The following is a 23,947-nucleotide window of genomic DNA, read 5'->3' on the forward strand; positions in this document are numbered from 1 at the left end:
TTCCATTTCACAGTAATTAATTTATGTCAGTGATCTTATCAGATCACACATTCAGGAGTCATAGCAAAAGTAATTTTGAAGCTAGCATGAGTAAGAGATCCAGAACAGATAAATGCTTACAGAAGTTTTTGTGATTTTTCTCTAACCTACAAATATCTGAAATCTTTCTGAGCTGATCCATTTGAGAATTTAAGACCAGCAGGTTTAGATAAGCATCTTAGGAATTATGACTCTGTTTTCTCAAATGTGGCAGGTGTGCAGAACTTTATTTTGGCTTGCTTACAGAATCTTAATCCATGCAGGAAGTATGCCACTTTATCTGTCTCAGTCATTAGTTCTACTGACACTACTAAGTTGGGAGATCCAAATGCAATCACGGATAGCACACATCTGCTTAATGCTTAACAGCTCTTGTCATAGTGGTCATTTAAACACAAGGTGGTACTAAATATGTCCCTATTTTCTGGGCAAGTCATTGTCTGGCTGGCCGATTTCCCCATTGAGATGCTTATCTGACATGGCTTCTGCCACCATCGTCCTGCACTTCTCCATTAAAGAGCAGCCATTCAGCTGTGAGTTCCCCATTGCTTCAGCTGGACTCCCAAAGCACTCTGAACTTACAATACCCAGATGCTTGCTCCATGACTGGCTGATTTTATTTTCATTTTTCCAAGAATGGCCAAGTAGTTATGTGTTAGACTAGGGTTGATGAAGGAGTCAAAGCAAAACAGCCTGCTCCACAGTTAAAAACAGGGAAGTCTCGCAATGAGTTGCCACAACTTTCTGAGCTGGGGAGAAACAAAGTTGATTTATTTTGAAGGCTTTCTTGCTCAGATCTCATTACAGTGCTTATGGGGCTGCCACGACTGCCCTCAGGTATGTATAAGAGAGTAAAGTACAGCCCACGGAAAGGGTTGAGCAAAGCTGTCCTATAGGATCAGGCCTTATCTATATTATCACCAGAAACAATGATAATCACAACGACCACCACCAAAACAGATATTTTCTACTTTTACTTATACCAGCAATGCATGTCTACTCAGGTTATGCATTTGCCTATAGACTATTGCTAAAATGCTCTCAGCTCATTTTTTGATGTTAGTCATGTTGTTATCCTGTAATGTTACAGATGTAATCGCTCATTTTAAAAAAAGAGCTGCATTTTATTTTAATTTGCCTTTTCTCTTTATTTTCAAAGTTCCAGCATTTTAGCAGTCTAGGAAAAGGTTTCAGGCTTTTATTTATTTTTTTTCAGATTAAAACAATGTGTGCCTGTAGCATTCATCATTTAAGAAAATAGTGTTTTTCTCTTTCGGATCCCAATTTCCACTCATTATTAGAGAGCTGAATTCTAAACCAAAGATTGTGAAGAAGAGATGTACAACCTGAATAAAACATTTCCAGAAGTGCCTGAATAATGGTCCTGAATAAAGGGACCTGCAATGTTCTTGAATTGTAATTGGAAAAAATTCAAGTGTGTGTACTCAGGAGCACATGTACTAAGAAGAGGTTAGTTATTATTATTTTTAGTGCTATTTAACATTTATGGCACCCCAATAGTATATTTAGTTCTGAATTGAATACAAGTGGTCTGATAAGTGATCTCCCATATAAATCACCCATGTGGAGATTCATCTGTAATCATTCTTTGTGCAGAGAGAGGCAGCACTGACAAACAACCCGAGTAGGGGGATTGTGAATGCAGCAGTATAATCTAACTCACACCCAAGTAAAAGAATATGTTCAGACAAATAGGATGTTTGAAAATATCACTGGCACTTTTTTTTTCTTTTACCTGATTTTTCTGTGCCTGGACATTCAGCAGTCAGTGAACACAGTTGTTGTGCTCATACCAGGTCAATGAAAAATTGGAGAAAGAAGTAAAGGTTTAGGAGGACTACGATTAGGTTTAATCTCTGACCTCAAGGACTTTATACTCCACAGATAGGTAATAAAGTCTGTTTTTTGACAACAACGTAAAGCAGGGATGGCTGCTTTTGAGAGACTGTCTCTGATACTTAATTCTGAAAAACATAATAGAAAAAAATACTGAAGTAATAAATACCATAGTACAAAGGAAATTATAAATATACAAGCACACTCCTATGATAATTCAATGTAAGATGGAATTGAGAAAGGGAGACGTGTGTGAATCATGGTAGAGTCTACAGAAATAAATACATACTTCTGTGTATAAATCTCTGTCAGTTACTCTCTACACACAAAGGAAAAAAACGATCCTACCTCCTAAGAAGAAAATAAACATCCACCGATAATAATAAAACAGGGGACATTGAATTCTAAGCTAAGAAGCATAGACTTTGTTCTCTAGCACTGGGGAGCTGTTGAAAATTTTTGAGCAGGTGAGTGACATGTCCAGAATTGCATTTTATGAAGATTAACCTGATGGCATTTTCAGGATTGATTAGTGTGAAGCCTGTATTGTGAGAGAGCAGATTGTAGTAAGGCAAGTCTGAAATATGGTGGTGGCAATGAGAATAGAAAGGAAGAAATTGATTTGAGAGATCCATGACAGTGGAACTATGGGACTTGATTATTAAATATGGGACCTGAAGTAGAAAGATGTCAGAGATGACTCCAGATGCTTTGAGCCTGGATGAGAAATCCAGTATGGAAGAGAAAGAATGTCCTGACTGTCAGTGTCTGATTATTATCTTCCAGATGCTGTGAATCATGTAATTGATTGCATTTTCAAAATCTTGGGTCCAAATCCATGTTACACATCTACTAAGCATACCGTGTAATCCTGGCATCTGTTTTTTGCACAGTAATCCATTGCCAGCCACAGGTAATACACTACAGAAAAGTATTGTGTGTGGCGAAACTACAGTTGACAAAAATGAGAGACTGCAAAAACATCACATTTAAAATACTAAAAATTAAACCTCAGTAAATAAAAATTCTAGTAAAAATCCACTTCCAAAATAAAATAGATCAATCTGAGTTAAATACCTGCTTTAAATTTATCCATCTCATCAAAACAAAAGCACTAGTTAGACACACCTACACACACATGCACACACACACACAGAACTTTTCTCTGGAATCACTTTTGTTTGTTCAGGTGATATTATAGAAGTGGTATATTCTGCTGAGGCAGATTCTCCTAGAAGTTTTGTATTATGTGGAGTGTATGGCTTCGTAAAGTCTTCAAGCTACCTTTTACTATCTTGAAAGTTAATGTATCTTTTTCTCTATTGCGTTTTTAGTAAGTCTCAGATAAATGCTTGTGTACCTGCTTGGCATGTTCACAAATTACTAAGGTCCTGAAGGACATGTATTTCTACTCTTTCATCTGCACATTGAGATCATGGGATTTAACTTGATGCAGAATCCCCTAGACTCTTTCAAGTGATCCACAGAAGTAGAGAAGTGAAATTTCAGTAGAGTCTTCTGCTTAAGGAGATTGAAACTATTCTGTGTAAACATATATGCATGCAGTTAGAACATTTTATGCAGCTATACAAGGTTTTATAGAAAAATGAAAACATGATTGTCAAAGTCACAGTTGATAAGGCATTACAGTTCTAACTTCATTTATGGCCTCAAATGTTTTCCACCTTCATTTTCCTCTGTTTTGTTTTTTTCTCTTCTTGGTAAAAATTTTATTTTCTTTTATTGTGTGTGTAGTTTTTTTTTTGTTTTTTTTTTTTTTTGTAATTCTGGTATATCATTTAGCCGAGATTCTCTAACTGTAGAGGTCTCATAGAGGCATAATAAAGCCACAGGATAAATGTCACTATCTTCAAGTAAAGTATAAAAGTATTGCTCCAATAATTTTTGAAGAGGTTCCAAAGTTTAAGTATTAATATAAACATGTATTGTTGGTGCTATTGTTGTTGAGTAAAGGCAGTGTTCACAGGAATTGAAGTGATCAAAATTTCGAAGGGATGCCATGCTTGAAGCAGACAGCTTTAGACTCTACCTATAATTTCAAAGGACTTGTTCACAAACTGATGTGCAGCTTAGTAGTCAAGATTTCAGTTGTTGGCATCAGACAAATTTTGATTGAGATCTGATTGCATTCTTAACTAGCTGCAAAGCTGTGGCAATATACTTAATTTCTTTAAACCTTAGCTTCATTGTCTGTAAAATGGGAGAATAATAATATTTACTTCACAGCATTGCTACAAAGATGAAATAAAATATTATTATGTGTAAAATACTTAGCAAGGGCTTGTCATGTAATTAGTGGTGCATGTATGGTCTCCTGTGTTAATTCATAGCTGCTTTTGCATTTCATTTTAGCAGTCATAACAGAAGGTACTTATTTGATCTTGTCGATTTTAAAACACCTTCCTAGGAAACCTCAGGAATTGAATAGCTATTTTCCTCTTCACTGCTGTGGAAACATTATGCACCTTCCTTTATTACCTGATACATTTCTGCATTATCATTGTGGTTTAATTATTTGGTTACTTTTATTCCTCGAAGGAAACTGTGGGCTTCCTGAATACTTGCTCTGAGAAAGGACATGGATCTGTCAGTATACACTAAGTGATTTTTGTAAAACCATAGCTGACTCTGAAGTTAAATATTTTAAATAGCAGTAGGACATGGAAATACTCTAATAACGTGATAAAGTTATTGTGTTGAGTCTTAGTCATATTTAGGTAATAAATACTTTTAAATGAAAATGTAAAGCTAAATTACAGAAATGACTATAATTCATGCTATACTACGGACAGAGCTAAACGGTTGGTAAATTTGAAAAGACCGATGGAAAGGCTGGATCACTTATGAGATTAAATTCCCATTTTAAGTGAGTTAAAAAAGTGCAAGCATTTCAAATAGATCATGGTTTAATTAAGCATTCATTTTTCAATTCACTATATTATTTCATGGGCAAGATGCTGATATTATTCACATATTTTCACATTCTTGGATGGAACTGATTTATTATTTTGAGATTAGATACAAATGTATAGGAACAAATATATTGCCTCATTAGAAATTTCCTCCTCAAATGCCTACAGATGCAGACCTTATTTACAATGCAATAAATACCTGAAATAGTTTCAAAGTTTGTGGGAAATCTATTCATGTTTATCCCTGAGTTTTTTATTCTGTGATATATTAATAGAAACATACATAGCCTTCTTATATACTTTTAAAACTTTACCCAATAAACTGTTTTCTTTTAAGTCCTCAAACCAGGCAGGAAGAAGAAATAACTTAGGTAAAATTAAACACAATAAAACCGATACAGCACAAGGTAGACTTAGTCAAATTAGAAAAAATGTGAGCCATCACACTAAGGCCAATTATTCTTAGAAAAATATATAGATAGAGATGATTATTTCAGTAATCTGGGGATAATGTTCACCTCATTTTAGCCTGAGTTATCTTGGCAAATTGAATCATGTAGATTTTACTTTTTTTCTGTAAATAACATAGAGAGTGACCCAAGTCCTCTGCTGTTATCTGACTGGTGACTTCCCTTTAACAGAGAATACATTGTGAAATATGTAGATGAAGACATTTAGTGTCACCGCTTCTCTATTCTCTTTTCAAAAGGTCATTGGAGAAGAGATAGTGAATGCTTGGCTCTTTAAGTATAAGGTGTTTAGAACACTTCAAGAATTTCCTATACATGGAAAGATTTGGAAGAGTCCTTCATTCATAGGTGAGTGTGAGATTATCTGAAGGACTGCTTATTTCTAGGACTTGGAGTCTGGAAGCACAGTTTCTCAAAACGTAGCGAATGAATTGCGGCTGGGACATAAGATTACTTTAGGTGGTAGATGAACAAACACCTTTAAACTTTAATAGCTGAGATTTTTTAAATTTTAAATGTGAGGTAGAAAAATATAGCTAATTAAACACACTGGAGATTTAGTGAGATAACTGAAATTAGTAAATCTATAGATATATCTATTATTATATATATGTATTAATACACCCCCCATAGTAGCATCACCACCTCCCTATACTCTTTCCCAAAGGTCATTGGAGAAGATAATGAGTCCTTGGCTCTTTAAGGGTAAGGTGTTTTGAACATTTTAAGAATTTCCTATACATGGAAAGATTTGGAAGGGTCCTTCTTTCATAGGTACCATGTGCTAATATTATAATATTATATATAATATATACACACACTATAATAGGTAGTGACTACAGCAAATACCTGTGTTCTTTTTCATGATATATTAACATGTCTTACAAGGATATGGCAGCCAAAATTATGAAGAGATTGTACTCATGGCTAAACTTTGAGAAATACTGCTCTTAAAGTGAAAGATTGGTTAGGTAGATGATACATTCTTCATTCAGTTCGTATGTCTTCCCTCAGTCAGGGATACTGAGCATTTTGTTACTATCACCACCAATGAACAAGAGAGAGTACATTAGGATAACGTTTTCCAATGAAAAAAACATAAGCACTATGTACTGCCTACTAATGTATTATTTTGCTTATTTTGGTTTAAGGTAACACAAGAGTTGTTTTTAAATTGTAAATTGTGCAGAAAGTTAATCAATTTGAAGGAGGGATTTTTTATTTCTGGCTACAAAATTTGAGTATCCAGGGGATTATATGTTGGGTAAAGCTGTTTGTGTATTTATTCTTTCAATTGTCTATTCCATAAATATTTATTAGGTTACTATTTTTTCTTTCAGTTGACTATAAAACACTTATTATGATATACATGTTTAACAAAAATTATAGGCCTCTTTTTTGTTGATATCAAAGAAAGGAGAGATGTCCACAATTGTTTGTTAGGTAAAATTATCTTAACAGATTTTTGTGCTTTTTTGTCATAAGAATAGATGGTTTTGCAAGTTGTGGGTCATGCACCATCTGAAGGAAAGTCTCCTGAGATACTTCCCTTTCAAGTTCTCTTGGCGGGGTCTGGAAGTCTACAATTTTAACTAATTTTTAGGTGATTTTTATGCATATTTCAAAGTTTAGGAGCATTACCTACTCTAAGAAAGAGAGTAGGTAATGAGTCTACTCTTTGTGCAGATTTTCACATGTAAATGTATGTTAAACATTCTCCTTAAATAATTATTAAGCACGGTTCTACAATTTGAGGATTAGCTGATTGTTTTTATTCTTCTTTCATTCTCAACTCCTTCAGCCCCTGCCCAAGGCATACACACATAGGTCTCTAACATTTTAAGCTAAAACTGCTTTGGAAAAAAATAGATTCTTCTACTATTATGTCCTTATATAAACTTGAATATCACCCTAATGCAATGTTTTAATTTCACTTCATCTTCAAAATGCTTAAATAAACAACACACACACACACACACACTCTAAATATGGAAGCTGAAAAACAAAGTATCTTCACAGAATACTACAGATTGAACATCTGACTATGCTTCAAGATATTTTCATTGATTCATTTGATACATCTTCTGTTGAGCTGATCAAAAATTATCAGAACACTTGTTGGTTTTAGGATAATTTTACTGCTACTTCTAGCTGTACCCTGGCAAGTAAAAAAAAATAAAGAAAAACATAAACACATCTTGTTCTAATGCAGAGATGAATAGCACCGAAAGAGTCCCAGTGTGGCACTTCTGGCTTTGGTCAACAAGGCTGAAAAGCAACCTGGGACAAACAAGGGAAAATGGAGGGGAAATGTTCCCATAAATTCAAAATTAAGTTCCTTCTTCAATTTCCGTGAAACAAACTCCCTGTGGTGAACATCTGGCAGGCCATTAACTTTTGTTACTTTATTTTATTAAAAAATCTTAAGGTGAGAAAAATTTCTCTGTTTGGAGACTTGATTTAGCATTCAGGCTAAAAGTCCAGGCCATTGTGTTGTCATTTGCATGGTACCCATGATCCAATAGGGCATATCACACTTACAGCTTTTACTGTTTTCCATCAAAGGTTGCGGTTATTTGTCATTTTTAAAAGTCATTAATTCTGATTTATTTTTTAAATATATAAATCAGCTGATCGGTGGCCCATATCTGCTGGAAGACAAGTGACTGCAAGATTCTTCATACTTTACAGCTTCTTACTTGCATTTTTTCACTGCATTATTTTCTACAGGAGCTTGAACATCAAAACTATTTACATAGAAGTTTTTCAATGATCCATCAGAAGGATGTGATCTGTTGATTGCACCATTTTCTTTATTTGCACAGCTGCTATAACCTTTAAACTATTTTCTTATTCTCTTTCTCTTTTCTTTCTCTTTTTTTTTTTGTTTTGTGAGCTAATTGTCACTTTCTTAAGTAAACATTCATATTTCACCACCAGAACTATTCTTGCACGTTACCTTTAAGCCATTGCAATTGCTTATTAGTCAGGTTATTTTCTGTGAAAAGTGCTGAGTAAATGTTAAACAAATGAAAATTATTTATTTTTTCCTGAGTATAATGTAATTTATGAACTTGCATCTTTATATTTCCTTGATTATATGTGTGCATCTATCTATCTAATCTCATCTATCTTTCTTATTTAACATATGAGGTGTGTTAGTCTGTTCTCATGCTACTAATAAATACATACCCGAGACTGGATAATTTATAAAGGATTGAAGGTTAATGGTCTCACAGTTCCACATGGTTGAGGAGGCCTCACAATCATGGCAGAAGACAAAGGAAGAGCAAAGGGACACCTTACATGGCGGCAGGCAAGAGAGTGTGTGCAGGGGACCTCCCATTTATAAAACCATCAGATCTCATGAGACTTATTCACTATCATGAGAGCAGCACGGGAAAGACCCACTCCCATGACTCAATGACCTCCCACCGGGTCCCTCCCATGACACGTGGGAATTATGGGAGCTACAATTCAAGATGAGATTTGGGTGGGGACACAGCCCAACCATATCATGAGGTTTAAATACAGCAGCTGTAAGTTAAAAATGTACTTAATTTTATGAATAAATCTAATAAGTATTTCCCCCTACAGCAATACGCAAGTATAGTTTCTACTTATTATAATTGCCTTGCCCCTGGACAGTGATACAGTACTTATGGCAAGCTGCTAACTGATCCTCAATCTTTTATGAGTAAAAACATACACATTTCTTCTTCTTTTAGCTTTTTGTTAAATTAAATGCAGAAAAACTTCAATACTGTTTTCTGAAACAATTATAATAGCTACTTTTTAGTTTATAAAACAGATTACATTATTAATTTCTAAATGTAGGAGATTAAGTATAAGCTGAATTTTGTGTTTTGCTTGTGGATTCTAATATGATACGTAGTGAGTTACATTGAAAAATACAAAAACAGGCTTATTTATATTTTTCCCCAATAGTCTCAGCTTAACTAAATATCTACATCTATACCTATCAATGTATAAAATGCTCTGCTGTTTGCAGAATGAATTTTACAGAACCCCTTTGAATTTGGCAGTGGCTCCAGAAATTGAGTCTGGAACGGTATGATTATGTAAATGAGAAATCAGCAGGACAGATAGCATTTTGAAAACGGAAGAGTGAGGTTCACATTTCAAAGATTTTTATGAGGTTGTATAAAGAGTAAGAGCAAAGTTCTATGATTCTAAATATGCTGCTCTTTCCAAAATGGTGAGTTTTATTTTTTTTAATATTTTTAAATTTCTTTGAGGTATTTTAAAACACACATATGAAGTACAGTATAAAAATTAAAACAATTTTATATGTATAATTGAGCCTCATAACTTCTCGAGAAAAATAGGAGGTCCATAAAGAATTTCACTTTTGTATTGCTTTTTAATTATATCTGTAATATAAGAATACTTTATAAGCTATTCCAAAACCCAGATGTATATAGAATTAAAACATGAAAGCCCACTTTTAGGCTCTCAACAGTAAATTCTATTTCCTTCTGCCAATATAACTGCAATTTTCTTATCTATTTACTGCTACTTAATTTTCTTTTTTCACTTAAAATATATCTTGGAGTTCTTTTCACACAATTTATTTTGTTCTTTTTAATTAATTCATAGATTTCCGTAGTAGAGATATGATATAATTTTGAGACTGGAGAGTTCCCTGGCCTTCGTTCCAGGACATGCAACAGGGGTGTGGCTCTCTGTTCAGCCTTGGTGAGCTCAAACCCCTTATGGGAGGGGAAGCATGCAGACAGGGAAGTGCAGGAGCCAGGATGAATGGTCTGGGCTCCAGCCCCACGGCAGTGTCTAGGGGTGGGTGTGTGTGACTCCTGAAGCCCAAGTGGGCACGTGTTACAACGCATTCTCTCAGCTTTGCCATCCACAGACAGCTTGTGTTAACCAGCTCAGTGTCCTCTCCAGGTTCTTGTCCAGCGTCCAGGAAGAATCAGGTCACATACAGAATTGAAGGATGAATACAGAGGTTTTATTGAGTGGTGGAGGTGGCTCTCAGCAGGATGGATGGGCAGCTGGAAAGGGGATGGGTGGGAAAATCATCTTCCCTTGGAGTTTGGCTGCCCAGAGGCCCATCTCCTCTCCATTTGTTCCCAGCCGATCTCCTCTTGGTGTATAGATGCTCCTTCTTTTTTTCTCCTTCTCTGCCACACTATTCTGCCATTCGTCTGCTTGCCTTCTCCTGGAGCTTGGGGTTCGGGGTTTATATGGGTACAGGATAGGGGGCATGGCGGACCAAAAGGCAACTTTTTGAGCGCGAAAACAGGAATGCCAGTTCTCACTTAGGGCTGTGGTTTCCAGGCTTGAGGGTGGGGCTTATGCGGGGGAACCACCCTTTCCTACCCAGTATTTTCCCTGTCTCCTGTCCATGCCAATTTTATTTATAATTTCTTCATTGTTGAGAATTTTGTCTATATTTTTGCTATTCATAAATTATGCTTTAATGAACTTCTTTTTCATATCTCTGAATGCACAAGTGAGTTTTGTTTGTTTGTTTTTTTTGTTTTTCAAAGATGGAGTCTCGCTTTGTCACCCAGGCTGGAGTAGAGTGACGTGATCTCGGCTCACTGCAACCTCTGCCTCCCAGGTTCAAGCGATTCTCCTGCCTCAGCCTCCTGAGTAGCTGGGACTACAGGCACGTGCACCATCACTCCAGGCTAATTTTTGCATTTTTTAGCAGAGATGGGGTTTCACTATATGTTGGCCAGGCTGGTCTCAAACTCCTGACCTCAGGTGATCTGCCCCCCTCTCTCTCCCAAAGTGCTGGGATTACAGGCATGAGCCACCGTGCCTGGCCCACAAGTGAGTATTTCTAACAGGTGTATTTCTAGAGACACGACTATTTGTTTGCCATCATGCTCACATTTGAGTTTGATACATCCTGCCCTAGTACTTTCTCCTATCAACAGTGTATAGGTGACCATTTCTCTCCACCAGTGCCAAACCAGATATAACCAATACTAATAATTACATCTTATTTTATTTTTTATTTTCTTGATTACTGGTTGTGCTGATTAGCTTTTCAATTATTTATTTTCTCTTAGAAGTACCTATCCCTATTTTGACGATTTTTCTATAAGATTTTTTTTTCATATTGGTATGTAGAAAGACTCTTTTTTTGAGACAGAGTCTTGCTCTGTCCCCCAGGCTGGAGTGAAGTGGCGTGATCTTGACTCACTGCAACCTCCACCTCCTGGGTTCAAGCAATTCTCCTGCCTCAGCCTCCTGAGTAGCTGGGACTACAGGCAGGTGCCACCACATCCAGCTAATTTTTGTATTTTTAGTAGAGAAGGGGGAGTTCACCATGTTGGCCAGGGTGGTCTCGAACTCCTGACCTCGTGATCCACCTGCCTCGGCCTCCCAAAGTTTTGGGATTACAGGTGTAAGCCACCATGCCTGGCCGGTATGTAGAAATACTTTATATAATCTACCTGAAATCTACACATAAAGGAGGCAGAAGAGTGAGGTAACTTCCCAGTCCGATGTTTTTCAACTGCAGTAAAGGCATCTGCTTCATAGTAAGGGCCAAATAATTTTTAGCTATTTTTATTAACCTTCTATGATGATGTATTGAAATCCACAGTGCTCTTTCTAAAGAAGGCTATTATTAAGATTCTTTACGGAATACAAAAGTACAAAATAGGATAGACATGTCCAAAAATGTTACCTATATGTATTTCTATTACTTGGTATGCAGATACCTAAAGGGAATCATTAAGAGGGTCTGTGGGCACTTGTCACATTTTAAGTAGAAACTCATTATTTGATGAATTTAATCAACATTGACAAAGGGAAGTTTTCTCAGGTCTCCTCTCCAAATATATATCTGATTTATCTAAATGTACCTATTGTATGGAATAATTTAATCAGATAATTGCTGATCTTTAATGAATTTATTATTTGTAGATGTAATTAATGTATGTAGAAGATTTATGGGAATTAATTTTAAATTTGTTACACTATTTCAGGTTACTGGTAAGTTTTGCGGAGTTCCATTACTGTCTATTTTCTTTGACTTTCTTTGAAATTTTAGTTCCAGAGTGTTTATGTATAAGTATGTACACACACACACATATACACATAATATACACACAAAATATATATGTGTATGTGTGTATTTGCATATTTTATCAGAAAAACATTATTTAGAGAAATAGAAGATAGATGAACCTCAATCTGACCAGCAGACATGCCTTTTTCTTGAAGAACAAGAATCTAATACTAGTGTCTATGCAGACAGATTTTGACAGGTAATTTTCTTTTATTAAAGAATATGTAAAGTCTTTTTCCCTTATAACTTTTCATCATTGTAATTCCCTAAAATTACTAATAATCTCCAAAGACTCTTGCATACTTTTATCACCTTGCTCTTTTCATCTTCCTTCAAGTTGCTTATGCTATTGCTATTTTATTTCAAAACTTGCTTCTTACCCACTTTATCTGCCAACTGAGGTTTTACCTTCTGAGGCTCTTCGAGTTGCCTTTTCTTGCCAGCTGACTGCATGCTCTCAACACGCTTCTGTACACTCAGTCTCTGCCTTTTCATCTTTCAATTTATACCATCTCTCTCTTTCCTCTCTTCTTCAGCTACACTGAGCTGGTTTTATTTTGTGTGCATAGACAGAAAATGCCCTTATGACAAGAAATGCCACTGCTAATCTTATTTTCCATTTCTAGTGTATATTTTATTAAAATTTTTTGTTTCACTTTTTAACCTATGTACTGACACAGTGCCAGGCTTATTTCAAGATTTTTAACTCAGTGGACACCAACTGGCATGTGTTAAACTAGGAGGAAAAAAAAAAGAAATCAAACAGAATAAGAATTACTGGAAATCAACAGCACTTTCTGGATGAAGGACTTTGGTAATTGAATTGTTACATAGCCACTAGGTTTAGGCAAAGGAATACAAAATGCCCAGGATAAAACTGAGGAGAATTGCTGAGTCCATTAAACTAGATTTGAATAATTTGTTCCTGTGATAGAACCTATTCCTATAGAAAGGCATCATATGACTGAACCTGAAAATAAAATTACTGTCAGATATAAAGCTCATTGTGAACACAGTAGCAGTGCTAGAAATGTAGAACATTAAAAAATATAACCAAGTGCCCAGTTATGATTTATCGTCAGCATCAGGAAACAAACACATCGCATAGGCATTAGGTTTAGAGCAACTTTTTTTTCTATATATGTTAATAGGAATAAGCAAATGGAGAGATTAAATTTTTTTTCTGTTTCTGACATGCTACTGAATACATTGAGGCCAGCCTAGAATTTTAAAACTTCTTGAAAATATATTTTCAGCATTTCTATTCCAGGATAACTCTTTGCACATTTTGATGTAAATGTTTCCTTGTTTAAATAACCCTACACCTACATGTGTGTGTGCACTATAAGGTTAAAAAAAAAAAAGTCAAATAGGATTGCTTTGCTCCAGAAAGAACTGTTGATATATAATGATAAAAAACAAAATTAAATATTAAATGCAATGAGAAATACAGGTTTAAATTGGTTCGCAGTAACACATTGCAATTATCTTTTCCAAAGACAGAGGTCATTACTGAATTAATATTTGAAAAATTCTTTCTATTTATAGGCCTTCAAAATGGTGTACTCTTGTTTTGAAACTTGGAGAATGCCTTAACACTCTGTTTGCAGGCCAGATCCCTTGTTTCAGCTGTGAGAATAGGTTGGCTGGTCTTCCACAGAAATAACAACTTTGGTTCTTTAGGGTCTGATGTCTTACATTCTGGAAGAAAGAGGAAATTTAAGTTTTTTTTTCTATAAAAATACGATAACCTTAAAAATGAACAAAACAAAGTGTTGGTATGATATTTAAGTATGTAATTACACAATAAATTTGGAGTTTCATGTAATCTAGATCACATTAATATTGATCGTTTTCAATCCATTCTATAAAGACGTATACCTCATCAAACATAAATTGCCATTTCTTTATATATCAGTGTAATTTGACTACTTTTATTTCAAAAACCACAATTGTCCTATGGGTTTTTTCTAGTTATGTCTTGTGAAAGAGGAAAATTTATGCTAAGGCCATCCCAATTTCTCTGCATTTCTTGAGGATTGGAAATTAAATAGTAGATAAGTGATTCTTATGGAAAGCTAAGTGCACATTGAACTTATAAAGCTATTAAAAAAAAACAAGGCAGTCTTGGAATTAAAGTCCTGCTATGTCTGCTTCAGGTGCTTTTTACTTTATCTTTATCATTATAATTAGGAAGACTCAAGACTGGAATAGCAAATGATTAGTCAATCCTGCAATTTCAATTCAGTGTTGGAGATGTAGGTGAACATACTTGTTTGCTCAGGGATTTTTGACTCCAGCTCTCCTGTCATTGTCCTGTACTTTTTCAAATGTTAAAAACATACCATTGGAATAACATTCAATATGAGAATATTTTGTGTACAAGATAACAATGTCAATACAGAGAAATCACAATATACTAATGGCTAGATCTATATATTTTATGACCAAGTTGAAAGAACAACGGTAGCTAAAGATAAATAACATATAGCTTTTGTTATATGCTGAATTACTGGGAACATTACATTTTCTTATATATTCTATTGCACAGGTAGGGAATCAGAACACTTTTGATGTGTTTGTGGCTGGTTTGTGTTTGGAACAAAAAGATGCAGTTTTCTATATATATATATATATATATATATTTTTTTTTTTCATTTTATCCAAACTGGTAAATGTTTCCTCTCCCTTTTCTACTGACAATGATAATACCATTTAGATCACTGAGGATATACATTTCCTAGGAGCTCAGATTATAATAATATAATATTTATATAAAACCTTATAATTTATACAAATCTTCATATTTATCATCTACTTAGTGTGGTCTTTATTGTGTGTGCCATGCATTTTTATTCCTTAATATTAAAGAACTAAAAGGAAGACAGTTTACTTAATGTAGCCTAGCTTTCCTCAACCTATTTAATACTGTTTTCTGTAAACCAGGTTACTGATCCCATGAAAAATTCCAAAGGTAAAAATCATAAAGAAAATAAAAGGACTAATCAATTTGAATACAAAATAAATTTTATGTTTCTGAGTGGAGTAACTAAAACCCACATAGAGTAAAGAGGAGAATAATGATGCAATAGCATGATATTTTGAATTGTTATCTATAACTTATTTTTAACAGTTTCCTTCTCCTACGGAAACTTTCTTCATTCAGAAGCTCAGCATTCACCTTCCTTGTTTCAGAAAAGGGATAAGACCACAGAAAGCAGAGAAAACAAAGCACATTAATTCTGAATTTTCACATTCAAGTAGCCAATTCAAATTGATAGCCAAGTGTTATGGCTCCTTTTTACCTCCTATACTCCAAGAAGAAGAATAATTGTGCCACAAAATAATACATAAGTAGATAGGATGGATTCCTAAGGAAAAGGTGATGGGAGCCATTGCTTGCCAGGAATGGGCCTGGGTGAAGCAATAATGTTTTGGGGCAATTTGGGGACACAGATGACTCGTCCTTCCCTTTCTGCATAAAGCACAGACAATGTCAGGACCCAGAGAAGGCTGTAAGACATGTTTGGTCAGGGATAAACAGATGGAGTGCAGAAGTTTCATGCTTCAGTATGGGCCCTAAATAACAGAATGAGCCCCTGTGTCTCTGGCCAAGTCATATAAGTAAATGAATGGACAGGAGTGTCTGAAGAAGCCCTGCAGTTGGAAAATGGCTGGTTTAATTGTACCTACATGGACTGATGTTTGTGGACCTACTGGAGTAAAATGTAGCTGAAGTCTCTGTTGAGATGGTTGTCCTCCCCGCCCTGGCACAGCCTCTTGAAATCTAATGCAATCCTGGGTAAAGAAGCCTAAAATGATTGCAATTATGCCTGAATTGCTGAGTTGAATGAGGTTAATAAGTAGAGGATTTTTTGATAATATAGATTTGGCAGATTAAAGTTCTTACCTATTATAAGAACAAGGTTTTCTTTCCCTGAGGCTAAAGGAGATTCCATAACAACATGGTAAGAGGGTATCAAGACAAATATAGTAGAGTTTAGACAGTGGTGGGTATCTGAGAAGAAGGGCCTCACACTAGATCTCCCAGCCTGAGCCGGAGGAATGGAGACAGAAATTCTAAGTAGGGTGCATGTACAAGTGGTCCCAGGACTTTACTTTTTCCTCATTTCAGGGTAATGCTCAGGGAGGTAGCAACATGGCATCAGGAAACAAGCCCCGAGTAGAAAAGGTCTTAGAAAAACTTGGCAGAGTTTCTGGGCACCTGTGATAGCCTGGGAGGGGTGGAAGATGCACACAAGTGGCAGAGGAATAGACAGAAACTTGGCTCCACAGACTTTAGTGGTGCTTGTCAAAGAATAGTCCTATGGACCACAGAAGGATACTAATATATTAGGAAAAGCTGGGCTTGACTTGATGGTTTGGAAAGACAGATGATTTAGAATAATGTGCATGAACTAAGATTGAAGGCACTATGTGACCAGAGGCATCTCAGTAGATGCTCAGGGCATACCTAACGATCCCGGCAAAGTACACCTTTACACTGCGCGCTCATTCTTTTGATCTGTGAACACATCCCAGAAGTAGGAAATAGAAGAATGGGGAGACGGTGGTGAATTGCCTAGATTAAGTTCTACCACAGGGAGGAATCTGGACTCCAAATAAAATTATTTTATAGAAAACTATAATTACATTTCTTGATCAACTGAGTTTATGAAATGTGATTTATAATACTTTTTATTTACATGCCATTTTACACTTTTCAAAGTATATTCTTTTACTTCAGTTGCACATCTGCATCAGTAGGTGCTAGCAAAACGTATTTTATTTTACCCATGCTGTTAAAATGGAATCTTTACAATTGAGACCTACTGAAATTAGGCATTTTAAAAGCCTCTGAAATTAGAATCTTTGTTCTTTGTTTTTCGGAATTTTAGAATATTCTAGTAGTCTGAAAAACTAGATCTTAATGTTCTTCAGACTTTTCTGATTAATGGCTGTTCTTGTTCAGAATAATTTAGGAAATCAATACAAGGAGCTAGGCATCAAAAGTCAATTCTGATCCTTATATTGTTGTTAAGTGACTTTTAAAATAGATTATTGTGATAGTTTTGCTTGAATTTCTATTGCTATGAAAAATTTTAAGTAATAAACATGAATCACTTTATTATAGGGAATTGCTAATTCATCATTTTATGCTTAAAAAATATATATCTTCCAAAGCAGGGACATTTTATTTAGGCCTGGTAAATGTTAAAATACAATCTACGTAAAATGTTATTAAGGGCTGGGTGTGGTGGCTCACACCTGTAATCCCAGCACTTTGGGAGGTGGAGACCAGTCTGGCCAATATGGTGAAACCCCATCTCTACTAAAAATACAAAAATTAGCCAGGCATGGTGACACACGCCTGTAGTCCCAGCTACTTGGGAGGCTGAGACAAGAGAATCACTTGAACCCAGAGGTGGAGGTTGCAGTGAGCCAAGATTGTGCCACTGTACTCCAGCCTGGGTGACAGAGCAAGACTCCATCTCAAAAAAAAAAAAAGTTATTAATGCCTTGACATATTTGCTATTAATTCAAAAGGTTAAAAGGTTAAGTGAAACTAAATACAAATTTAAATAAAAAGCTGGGCATATGCACTGGGCTGAAAGAGTTACGAGTTACTTGTAATTAAATGTTTAATGTTACTTATATTTGATGACTATGATGCAACTATAAAGGCATGCTACAAAAGAATGGATGACTTTGATAAGTTGTTTAAAGTAGTATTTTATTAGTCTTAGATATTATTTTAATGGGTTGGAATATCAGTTGTATGTTATGCTGTAGTTCATACTTCTGAATTTTATTTCATGGCTTGTATGTGGATTTTAATCGCATATTCTGAGGATAGTCTTTTAACTGATTCAGAATTTTTTGTACTTCTGCTAGTTATGCTTTTGTTGAAATGCCTTAAAAATGCACATTTAAATAAATTTGCTTCTTCCAATTGTTCCATATAATGATGTTTCTATAAAAGATACAATTTAAAAAAGGGCTGCCTATGACTTTCATGTGTAATTTCTTTTCATTCAGCTTAGCTGATGATAGCACAATTTTGAATTTCACAAGAGTACCAGTTGGTTTATTTCAGTTGGAGGCTAAATTTACAGGAACTTATGGAAACTCCAGGAAATTCACGTCATTCAATTACTTGACTCTCCCAACAGCCACATCTTCCTCACAGAAAAAGGATTTGTCCACCTGCAAATGGAAATGAAAAGAACATGAAAAACAGATAATACATGCAGAAACCTGAGTGATTTTTTAAAAATTTTAAATATAATCGTATTATTTCCCTCTTAAAATGTATTAGGGCTTTCTGTGGCATAAGAATAAAGTGAAAAAAAAATACTCATCATTACCTATAGGACTGTCATGTCCTGTTCCCTGCTTACCCCTCAAAGTTCACTTGTCATCTTTTTGTCTCTTCCTGTAGCTTTATTGGCCTTTTATGATAACTTCAGGGTCCTATGCCCCTTTTAGCCTTTGTTCCTTTGCATGTACTGATCCCCAAAGCCTGAAAACTCTTCTCCCTATCCTCTTCAATCTGGCTAACTCTTATGTGTCCTTCAAGTCTCAGCTTCAAATATCGTTTCTTCTGTGAAGACTCTTCTGACACTTCAAACAGAATTAGGTTATTGCTCTTGAATAGAACTTTTTTTGTGGCTGTTCCCTACCACCTACCTCAGATCTTGACACATTAAGGGCATTCAAGAATGCCTCTTGACTGAGGAATCTTAGGAATTATGAGGCCTCTCCGATTAGATTTAAGTATAGAAACATCTTTATGTGGGAGTTATTGAGGTTTCTGCTGTTTCACCACTTTGTCATATTTCTTACCTTACAATTGTAAGTTTCCATTCAGAATTAGTATCCAGGTGCAGTTTGAGAGCTCTTGATCATCAAATATGTAGCTCTAACCTTCAAAACTCAAATGCCAAGTCTTTCTTATTTTCCCTTTTCTTGATACCCATCATGAAGACTGGGAAATACAGAGCTGGGAGGAGGTTGAGCAGAAGAGCTCAGACATACCCCTGAAAAAATTCCATATTTATGAGACCCAAAAATGAGGCAATAGAACATGCCTCATTTTGGCCATCAGATATAGGACCTACTTCCTAACTTCTTTTATGCCCTGATAAAAATGGGTAAAAGAGTATGAAGACAGACAAGGGTAGATTAATCAGTCTGCAAGTCTACCCAGAGGCTGCATGATAAGCATTGCATCATGGTTTATTTATATCTGTGGAAAAAGAAATTATGATTTTAATAATAATACATTTTCTGTTTTCATAATTTCATTTTCTAGTTCAAGTTTTTTTTTTTCTCTCTTTCTTCATTCATTGTGTCATGAGCATCCTGTGAGAGTGGCCCAGTTGGCTAAACAGCAGTCTGAAAACTCAGGTGCTGTGTAACCTATTCCCTGCTGGGCTTTTAACTTGCTGTGTAACCTTGAACATACTTCTTAATATCTCTGTGCTCCAACGTCAGGATTTGTAAAATAGTGGAAAAAGGTATTAAACTGCAGGCATATTTGTGAAGAAACACTAGTAAATGTGGTTGAAAAGCTCTTTGAAAATATAAAGTCCTAACCATAAGAAAAAGAGGAAATCAGCCAAAAGCACAACTGAGAATGCCCTTAAATGTACTTAGCTGTTGATGGAGAGATTTAGGTCTGATGTGCGGAAAATTTTCCTGACAGCGGGTTGTTAAAATAGGCTACCTCTTTGGCTTATAATATTTTCCTGCTGTTTCACATTTTATTATGTCAATGACAATCTCCTATCAAGGTATATGTGGAAGCTATAAAATAGAAACTGTGCCATACCTTGTGCCATATACGAGATATGGCCAGGTTTTGAGTTAACGGTCTTCATTAGTGATCAATTTTCATCTGTATCTTAGACAATTACTAGGCAGAATCTGTCAAGTAAATAACATTGTTTGGTGGCTCCAGAATTTCACAGCTTAACAAAATAGTCAACCTAGAAATCCGAAGTTGTAGAAATTGAGGCATTTGAGACCAGGGAAAGGGTATTTTTATTTATTTATTTTTAGTCAGAGGTCTTTCTTGGGGCTGCAGAAATCACATCCTAAGTGATCGCTTGTTTTCAGCTTAATTCCAGATTTATTATCCGATCTATTTAACCTCTTTCTTGAGTACATGGTAAAGAGTTGGCATCTGAGAAGAGATACATTTCTGAAGGGAAAGTTTAAAATAGTGATTTAGGAATTAAAATGTGTACATAAAATATTGTCTAAAGGGATTTCTAAAATTTACTTTTAGATGTCATATAATGAATTCATAGAAACAGATTAGTTTCCAGAATGTTAATATTGCTCTCCTAAACTTTAATATTAAAGTTTATTACAGCTTCTTTTTTCTATTTGGAACATTAGTCTTCTTTATGTGTGCAAAAACAAATACCCTACCTTAAAAATCAAATAATGTTTTTGCAGTGATACCCAAACATGATAAGGTAATAATACTGATGATATTAACAAGATAAAAAATCCAATGTAAAAATCCTACTGCATTAGTATATGGGTTTTTTTTGCTTTGTTTTTTGTTTTTGTTTTTGCATTTTTTAAGATTGTCCTAAATATGTCCGCCGTGCGCGGTGGCTCACGCCTGTAATCCCAGCACTTTGGGAGGCCGCGGCGAGTGGATCACGAGGTCAGGAGATCCAGACCATCCTAGCTAACACGGTGAAACCCCGTCTCTACTAAAAATACAAAAACAAAATTAGCCGAGCGCGGGGGCGGGCGCCTGTAGTCCCAGCTACTCGGGAGGCTGAGGCGGGAGAATGGCGACAACCCGGGAGGCGGTGCCAGAGCGCAGTGAGCAGAGCTTGCAGCGCTCCAAGCACTCCAGCCTGGGAGACAGAGCGAGACTCTGTCAAAAAAAAAAAAAAAAAAAATTGTCCTAAATATGTCACAAACTCTGATGGATGTGCATAATATTACCATTAATTTATCATAAGTAAATCTTGTGATGCTTACACAGAAGAAAGGAGTCTGAAGATTGTGAGATCACTTTGGTTTATCCATAGCTTTTATTTTGCAATTTCAGTAACTTATCTCAAGTTTCAGTCTCTAACTTGTCCTCCCTTTATAAAGATTTCTTAAGGAATGTAAAAACATTATTTTCAATACATCAGTAAACTTGCAGTGTTTCCTAATTAAAATCTAAACCTTTAGGCAGATAGCTTTTAATTGTGACTAATGTGAAATAAAATTAAATTTGGCCTAAAGCTGTCTCTGTGGATAGCAAACTATGACCTAACTTAGTATATAAGCAAACTGCAACCTAACTTAAGGATGTAAACAAACTGCAACCTAAATTAAGAGTATATTCTTATAACAAATAGCTGAGTCACAGCCAATCACAGCAGCCACACTTCAGCTAATCAGAGGCCGCCAACTATTCAGACCAGGCTCATATAAGGGACACACCTAGCCATAACCAATCTATTTCTGTATGTCAGTTTCTTTTTCTGTCTATAAATATTGCCTGCCCACATTGCTGGGTCGAGCTCTGTGAACCTCTTCTGGTTCTGAGTGCTTCTTGATCTGTGAATCATTATTTGCTCAAACTCTGCTAAATTTAATTTGTCTAAATTTTTTAAGAGTATATTTTATGGCATTCTAGTTGTTTAATTGTTGAAAATATAGTGCAGGCTTTCCTTAATATATATCACAGACAGCTTTCTGAGTTATGGTCACAGCACAATCAGCTATCAAATTGAAACTGTTTCCCTCCATAACCTCAGCCTTGAAGTTTTTTCTTGATATGACCTTTGTCTTTCTGTTTTCAATTTCCAAATTTTTAAATGGCAAAATTACAATTTTTTTCCTTTTCATTATGACATGATTGAAAAATCCCCAATCAATACTCAATACAACATTTACTATTAATAACATTTTAGGCTTATCATGGAGTTTCTTTTATGATCAGAGTAAGCATGTTATTTTCCAAGAGGAATATACAAACTTTTCCTTTTGAAAGGATTGGTTAAAATGAGGGAATTTTTATAAAAGTGAATGGAGGAAGAGCAGAACCAATGAAGCCAGAAGATATATTTTACTTAGAAAAGCAGACACAAAATTTATAGTGCCCTCTTTAAATAATACATTAGTTTGACCCTGCTGTGCTATATATTTTTATATATTTAATGTGAACTTGGGGACTCATTTAGGTTTGGACCAAGCTAGTCTTACCTGTATCTGTACCAGTGAAGCTGTTGCTACTTACAGGACAGAAAGAAGCAGTGACCCATACATGTCAATCCTCTGAGACAAGTTGAGTTTTATTAACTATCACAAAACATTTTCTTTGTGTAGGGTCCAAAGCTGCATTCAATATATTTAGGAGCTTTGTCATATGGCATACGTTCTACTGGTCATTAATAATATTAATACTTCTATATTTTGTATGATTAATAAAATTGAAATTATGTGCTTTGTTATAATGGAAAGTGAAGAACTGATCATCATTTCCTGAAATATACTCTATTGGTTTAAAAATAAACAGCCAAATAAATACCTTGCCTTCAAATTTAAGCTATAGAAAAACTCTTTTCTCTAGACCTGATTTACACCTACCATCAGGATTTGTTTTCTTCTTACTTTTTTTTTTGTAAGAATTGACTAGTTAATGTTTACAAAGTATTTTGAAGGTGTAAAGTGCTGTGCAAGTGCTAAGCCCAATAAAAAGTATTTTATACAAAATCTGAGAGCTGACTTGTACAGCATCCAGCTTTGTGAGTGAATAGAGCAAAGACGATTAAAATCAACATCATTTGTAATTTAAAGTACCGTGAACAACAAAGAGGATCCAACTATTGCTTTCGTTTGGCAGGCTGCAAATATAGATTGCTGAACAGCGGTAGTCTGTCAATATAAAGCATTTAGCACTTTACTAAACAACTTGAGAATTTTCTACTTTAGGAAAAGAAATATGAAATCAGATTTGGTGTAACATTATTATTTTAATGGATTAACTATATCATTATTAAAAAGAAAACTACAACTCAACAAAATCCAAGAAAGTCTTTGCTATAGAACTTACCAGTGTGGTGAATGTTCAGAAAGATGAAACCCTTTCCATGAAGGCTTTCCCTAGCTCCACCCATCTGGAATGTGCAGAGGGATGATGACAGAATTCAATTGCACGGAAGAAAGAAAGCATTGTATTCAAAGAAAGCATTGTATTCAAAGAAAATACTGAGAATAGATAAAAGGTTGATATTTGTTGATCACAGACCACTTGTGAGGTGGAGCTTTGGAATGCAGGTTTCCACAATCCTAGTTTCATAAAATGAAAAATATTTTATAGTACTCTAATAAATGTCGATTGAGTCCACAAAATATTCTTAGAACTTTGAGGGAATGCTTTTACTTACTGTATTTTTATAAAACCAGTTCTAAAAAATAATTTAACTCTGCTCTTAGGGAATATACAGATGAATAAGGCACAGATCACAAACTCACAGAACTAGCAGTAGGGAAATTATAATAAAATGCGTAAGTAAACACCTATACTACAAAAGAGAATGCGGAAGTTAGACAAT

The 23,947-nt window shown here is 35.2% G+C and overlaps 2 long non-coding RNA genes across 3 annotated transcripts in view; one reads left to right on the forward strand and one right to left on the reverse strand.

The window, feature by feature from the left end:
- Positions 1 to 23,947, forward strand: part of LOC112209230 (uncharacterized) — a 371,229-nt gene that overhangs the window by 303,938 nt on the left and 43,344 nt on the right. The gene's annotated exons all lie outside the window — the stretch shown is intronic.
- Positions 12,660 to 23,513, reverse strand: LOC104006502 (uncharacterized). Its single transcript, XR_680250.5, has 3 exons — positions 23,446 to 23,513; positions 18,449 to 18,575; positions 12,660 to 14,069 (listed from the first exon to the last, which is right to left on the reverse strand). It is a non-coding gene; the product is annotated as an uncharacterized LOC104006502 (long non-coding RNA).

The sequence above is a fragment of the Pan troglodytes genome, chromosome 4 (genome assembly GCF_028858775.2).
Source record: "Pan troglodytes isolate AG18354 chromosome 4, NHGRI_mPanTro3-v2.0_pri, whole genome shotgun sequence".
Lineage (NCBI taxonomy): Eukaryota > Metazoa > Chordata > Mammalia > Primates > Hominidae > Pan > Pan troglodytes.